Raw genomic sequence first — 6,544 nt, 5'->3', positions numbered from 1 at the left:
TCTCTCCAACGATCATCTCCTTGTCGTAAACGAGATCGAAATCGAATTCGACTTTACTATTAACACCAGGAAACTTACTTTTTTATGATATTTAATTAATAGATTTATCATCGATACACACATATACATCATAGCTTTTTATTGTTATTAATAATTGACCGATAATGCAAACATATGCATACTGTCTGACAAAACGTTGACTAGTACTACTTACGCCAATCGTAAACGTGTTTAAGATGCGAAGTTTGATTATTCTCAAGCGTTATTTCAATGCGTCATCTCTCCATAATCTCCTCGTCGTAAACGAGATCGAAATCGAATTCGACTTTACTATTAATACCAAAAAACTACTTTTTTCCTTTCCATTGTTTTATTTAACCAAACAAACATTAATAATGGACAATTTGATGCGCCGAGTATTACATAATATTCACATAATTTCGAACAATTTCCCTTATTATTATTATATAAAAGTAGAAAAATGAAGATGAAGGGAGGAAACCGAGTCCGAGTTACCGAGTTGAGATATTTAGGTTGAGACAGGTCTCAAAGAAGAAGGGGAGGGGGGGGATTGGACGAAACTAATTATACTTACATCAGCACGCACACACACACACACACACACACACACAGAGAGCGTGTTAAACGAGATGGTGGCCAGGACGAAGTTACTTCTCCCTGCTACGTAACTTCTCGTATCGTACCCTGCAACCTACAACTTCCGGCTTATTCCAACCCTATGTCTGGACGATCCGTCCAACTTTCGGAACGTGTTCCCCCGTTACGCTAGGGACGAATATTTCCGCTCTGAGCGTAAGACTGGAAAGCAAAACGATATAAGCTTAGATCGCGCCCTGTCGCGTTTATCTTTTGCTCGGACGGAAGAAGAAGAGGGAAGGAAGAGGGAAATAAGAGGAGGGACAAAGGACATTCGCGCCGTGGAATTAAGCTCGTTTATCGTCCGGTTGAGACTCATCAGAGGATTTAATATTCCGCTCTTTTTTCTTTTTTATTTTTATTCGTCGGATAATAGCACGAGGAAACAAAAAAAAAAAAAAAAAAAAATGGAGGAGGAAGGAGAATCCTAGAAGAGACGGTAATTAAGAAATTGATGAGACGACCCAATTCCCTTCCCTTTCTGCTCCTTTTTATTCTTTTTTCAGGACAAAAGGAAAGCCGGACTTGTGTATAAAAGCGCGCGTCGCGGTGTTTCTGAATATTCAGCGAATCCTCATTAAATGCAAAGGAGCTACGAAACCGGAAGGAGCGTCCTCTGGCGGAGAGTTTCGAACTAAATAGAAAAGTTTCTACCAGCCACTCTCCATAACCGCTCTCTAAAACATCCAATCCAATGTGTTCAATGGAATAATATTATAAACGACACGCGTGTTCCTCCTCCTCTGCTCTTTCCTCGTGTTCGTTCCCCCTTCCATTTATCCCCTCTTTGCGCGAAATTCAAAAATTGAATTTCCTCAAGGGAAGAGAGAAGCGCAGAGTTTCTCGGCTAAATACTCGCGTCGTGACGTCGCATCTTTATGCAAACTGTTTCATTTATCGTCTGATGAATTATTTACCTTCTTCCCTTGCCCGCCATTTTATCCCCATTTGGCAAAAGTTGCCCGATGTATCCGAGAAACCTCTTTCCTCCTTCTTTTTCCAATCCTCTTAAACATTGTCACGGAATAATCGCTGACAAAAAGCAAGAATTATATCTCTTCGAACGATTATCCAACGAGATGCGTTAAACTGGAAACGAGGAAGAAACGAGGGAGAAAGGTGGGCAAGTCGGAGGATACGTTCGCTATCTTGCCGGGTCAGCTAACTTCCGGTTACTCTACTTTCGACTAACGACCCATCTAAGTTGGCTTGATGCTCAAAGAGTGAACACCGGAACGTCTGTCGCTATGCCGGCGACGATGCAATTACTCGAGCGTACCACGCCCCCCACCCGTGCGACTAGCAATTTCCAGTGATGACGTTAACGAGAGCCCCCCCCTCCACTCCGAAAAGGATGCGCGGCAATCTTAATGAAATTGTCAATTTCGCGTCGTTTCTCAAATTTTCGGGATCGTTTCATTTTTTTTCATTGCCGAGGATAAAAAATCGTAATAATAATAACGTTTGGAAATGTCAACTGTTCGCAGTGATAATAATATCCAAAATTTCCGAATTGGCGGATTTTGAATTTCGGCGAATTTCCTTCTGTGAGTCGCGCAGTCGATCATTACATCGATCGTCCGACCAATTATTAGCTCGTACCACTAGTGGGGAATGTATAATTCGGATAAGTTGCCAATGAATCGGATTAATTAAATGATCGTGATTTCTAATTATCCATCAAATAATTCGAAGAATACGCGTGACAAAATGGAACGAGACAAAGCAATAATAATCTGTTGCGTTTTCAACTCGAGGTGCCAGTTTTTCTTTTCGATTAAAATTATTATTTCATGTTGAAATAATTAAAATTTCAACAACTGTTACAGAAAAAAAAAAGAATATATATAAAATATATAATATATAATAAATGTATATAATAAATATACATTTATATATAATAATACATATTATATATAATAATAATATATATAATAAATAATATATAATAAATATATAATGTCTGTAAAAAAGAATAACCTAACATTTTATTTTACTTTTATTCTACTTTATTATTTTACTTTTATTTGATCCAAAGAATCTTCATGTGATTTTACATAAAAATCTTATACATAAAAATTTAATTTACATTTTACGATTTTATATCCTTATATACGAAAATTTTAATAAAGTACTTCTCGAGTTCGAGTTTGCGAGGCAGCTCGCCAAGTATCTGCTTTTTAAAAATTTTACACACGAGATTAACAGGTGAAATAGAACAAGGTCTCGTTTAATTAGATCAGCTTTTAACCAGGTTCCTTTTTTAATTGGCGATCCCGAATCAACAAGAGGGAGAGGGACGGAAGGTCTCTGAGAAGAGGTGGATAAAAAAGTGCAGTCTGAAAGTCTCGATACCACGACTGGAGAGCATTTGTGGACGTTTCGAGGCATTAGGCGGTGCAATTAACACCGTCGTCCATCGACACCCGCAAAGTCCATTACGGATCCCATCCTTGCCCCCACCTCTCCTGTTTTTCTCGGCCCGAGTATCGTCGACCTGCCATCTACCGGGCAAAACTCCGATTAAACTTTGCCGCCAAGAAAAGAAACACGAATCCTCCAAGTAAATCGAACGAGAGGATATCGTTGAAAGATTGCGAAATTCGCTTGGTATTGGCGAAATAATCGCTGCCTTCTTTTGTGATTCATCTTCGAATACGAGAATGAATTCGATGGATAATTAGAAATCACGGAGTCATAACTAATCCGATTCATTGGCAACTTATTCGAATTATACATACAAGAATTTTAAACCTTTAAAAAAGGAGGAGCGTGACCAAGGAAAACGAAATATCACGATGGAACTCTTGCTCGAGTTCCATATTTCAGTCAGCACTTTTTTGTCCCCGAAACAATCCGACGAGCGAGAAACTCGACACTCGACTCGAGTCGAGAACTTTCAAGCATTCGAATAATCTCGCCTTGAGGGAAAAAAAAGGAGAAGAAGAAGAGAAAATAAATTTCTCCGTCCAAGTGAAAAGTCGAGGAGATGAAAAGGGAGGGGATCTTTCTCGACGCGACGTTGAGAAGTTGGCCAGAAATCGAGCGATGAGTCCGATTTGTTGCGAGATTACGAGCGAGGGAGGGGGGGAAGTGGATAATGGCGAGTCGGTTAACTGGACGGATGGAGGGGAAAAAAGGAAAAGAGGAGGGAAAGGATCGATTCTTCTCCTCGGTTCCCGCGTATCTTTATTTCCTTTGTCCTTTCTTTCTCTCTTCTTTCTTCTAACGTTTCTTCTATCGTCTTGATAGCATCTTTGGTGTAGCTCTCTCTCTCTCTCTCTTTCTATGTATATATATATATATATATATATATACATACATCCTTTGGGATATTTCTCCATTCAATTCTGGTTGACGCGTCGATTGATACCGCTCAGGGGAATCCAATATCAGCATATAGCCGAGATAGTTGCGCGTTTTGATCGATGGAACATGTCCAGTGGAGATAGGTTGATTTTTGCTCGGTGAGCAGGGAAGATGAGAGAAGAGAGGAAGAAGATCTTCGTGGTTACGACTATCTTATCCGATTGATTGTGCATCGCTTTTTTCGATTCGAAACACGGGGGAAGCCACATGATTCGCGCTGGACGAGAGGAGCAGTGCAACGCCCCTCCTCGGCTGAAACAGATATTTACGGAACAATTGTTTACCCAACGGAGCGAAACACTGACAAAATGTAGCGATATTAATTCCATTTCCCATCCCCGTTCAAAGGATACACCGTTTGTAAACCGTTATCGAATTATTCCATCGGTTTCTTTGTCCCGCAATTTCGATCCCGATTTGAATAATAACGCGTTAGTCGTTGATTAAAATTTGGCAAACGGAAAACGGGCAAACAAATTTTTCGAACGTCGAGGAAACGATGAGAAACTTTTATAACTTCCTTTTTTCTTTTTTCTCTCTCTTCTTCTTTCCCATCCTCCGAAATTAACATAGGCGTAGAACGTACGAGTTTAAGCTGACGCGATAGTTTCGTTACCACCGTAGGTTCGTTAGGAATTTAAGGAAGATTCGGTAAAAAAATTCGTTAATCCCGATTTCTCGCCTCCCCTCGTCCATTGTCGCGTACGATTGAACGTAGCCTCGAAGAATCGAGGGGAATTTCGAGTAACGAAGGAAAATGGGATTCTTCGATCGCAAATCGAGCCGACGTATCTTTTCATCGTTGTATCTTTTCGCTTGAGGAGGCATTTCGTGATTTCAATCTGTTGTTACTCGTCCAATTGCAAATTGGACGAAACGTCAGAGGTAGTAGAGTCGATTAACGATTGCAGCTGCATCCGACGGATCGTGTCTATTCTACTCGATGATGGCTTTTCAAAACGCGCATACGTCGCCTAGAATGGAATTCCATTCTCCGCTCTCCTTTCGAGCTTTGCACCCTTCGAACCGATCCCTGCGCGAAATTGCTTAATTTCATCCCTTACTTTCATTTTTCGACGCTGGAAGCACGATCATATTTCACGCTTTCCAATTACCTATCTCCGTTCCGTTTCAACTACCAATCCTCTTCTCTCATTCTCCTACTTTCCTCCGCCCAATCTCGCGCTTTCATTTTGTAACATCAACTTTAATTTTTTTTTCTTTTACACAGAAAAGATCACTCGTTTACTCTGAGTATCGTATGCAAGATAACGATGTTGAAAGGAGGCAAGGAATCGGCGGTATGCATGATATTACGGATGACGCGTGGCCTCGATTTAATTGTGACGAGACTGGTCGTCGCGGCACGCACTCGAGTGTGCAGACGCGCAGCGCACACCTGCTGCGAACTCTGCAACCGTTTAATAAGCTCTGTCTCGCAGAGTTGAAATTTCATACCGTGTTATAACGAGAAAGGTTACGATATAAATCCAACCTCCTTTTCCTCCATTTCTTTCTCCTCCTCTTTCTCCATCTCCAATTACTTCAAATTATATTTTTAAATGATATTTTTGAGTTCTCTTTAAGTTTCTTGATTGGTTTTCTGGATTTTCTTGGTAACACATTGTTTCTTCAGAGAGTCGTGTGCGATGAATTTTCAAAGATGAAGATGAAAATATAAAAACTCGCTTTTTATTCCATTTTATTGTCGTTTAAATTCAATTGTGGTGAAAAAAGATCGAGGTATAAAAGGTATAAATTTAATCCGCAAATTGTAGATCTCTGGTGAAAATTCAGGGAAATTTAATATTTCCAGCGAAGGAAAACAATTTTTCGCCTCGAGCATAAGCTATTATATAGATTGCAGATTGGACGGAATCGAGCGTTAAATTTCTTGACTTTTCCAATTTTATCGTCAAAAATTTCGACGCGTTTATATATGATGGAAACGAATACGAAAAATTCGATGGAAAATCAAATTGAACGAAGTGAACAAGTACTACTAAAAATGGCGTGATAATAATCGTTTATTATAAATAACTATTAACACATTCTCCTGTCACGTACATCATCTTATTTTGTTTCGTTTCGTTCATTGCTTAGGAATCCATGCAATAGTATACGTTACATTGGAGCATTTTATTCAGTTATTTCGGAATTACAAACATTTACTTGTAATGCGATATAATTATTCGTGTGACGATTATTTACAGAAAGAACGATCATCGGTACTGGTGATGCAATTCGACCAGTAATTTTACAACTAACCGTAATTATTCGCTGATAAGAGAACGGGACAATACTATACGAGCAGGAATCCAAGCGTGGCCGCTTTTCAAAATTTCGCGACACAACTTTGGGATTGCTGCTTCCTCGATAATGCCATCGTCGTCAGTTTTTTATTTTTGTTAATTATATCAAATGCAAAAGGGTATTTCGTTTTACCCGAATGTCCATAGTTTGTTCCTTTTATCTATGAAGAATTACAGGACTTCGTAGTACCATCCTTTCTTCGTTT

The 6,544-nt window shown here is 39.5% G+C and overlaps 1 long non-coding RNA gene across 1 annotated transcript in view; it reads left to right on the top strand.

Annotated features, from left to right (window-relative positions):
* LOC116185742 overlaps nucleotides 1-6,544 on the top strand; it is a 23,338-nt gene that overhangs the window by 16,294 nt on the left and 500 nt on the right. The window lies entirely within an intron of this gene.

This window comes from Apis dorsata, unplaced genomic scaffold, assembly GCF_000469605.1.
Source record: "Apis dorsata unplaced genomic scaffold, Apis dorsata 1.3 scaffold_28, whole genome shotgun sequence".
NCBI classification, from domain to species: Eukaryota; Metazoa; Arthropoda; class Insecta; order Hymenoptera; family Apidae; genus Apis; species Apis dorsata.
Note: the sequence above shows the minus strand (reverse complement) of the source record. Positions and strands in the feature narration are given on the sequence as shown.